Genomic DNA, 435 nt, shown 5'->3' with positions numbered 1-435 from the left:
TTTGAAGTTTTCCTTTTAGGCTGTATTCCTGATTTTTTTTTTCTTAAACGTTTAAATGATACCGCCGACCTAGCCTTGTCGAGGCTCTCATTCTAGACTACATCAGAAAATGTTATAGGCTTACCGTTGAGCAATGAAGATTCCCCACCCACTGACTCGTTACCACTTAAGTAGTAGCGTAGCCTATAGCCTACGTTATCATAAAAAAGCTCACTGTCACTTTTTCAAAATGGTGGATGATGGATGTACACCCAAAACAATTTGGCGTCCGTGTCCAGGGGTAACTTACGGTCGGCCAGAACACCTCACCACAGAACCAGTCGAGAAAACATTCACCTGGTTGACGTAGCCCAAAGCGACGTGCAGAGAGGCTCTGAGCGTCAATATTAATTTGCGTAAGAACAAGGATGAGTAGGCAGAGACGCTTCGGGAAAA

The sequence above is a fragment of the Engraulis encrasicolus genome, chromosome 6, assembly GCF_034702125.1.
Source record: "Engraulis encrasicolus isolate BLACKSEA-1 chromosome 6, IST_EnEncr_1.0, whole genome shotgun sequence".
In the NCBI taxonomy this organism is placed as follows: Eukaryota; Metazoa; Chordata; class Actinopteri; order Clupeiformes; family Engraulidae; genus Engraulis; species Engraulis encrasicolus.
Note: the sequence above shows the minus strand (reverse complement) of the source record.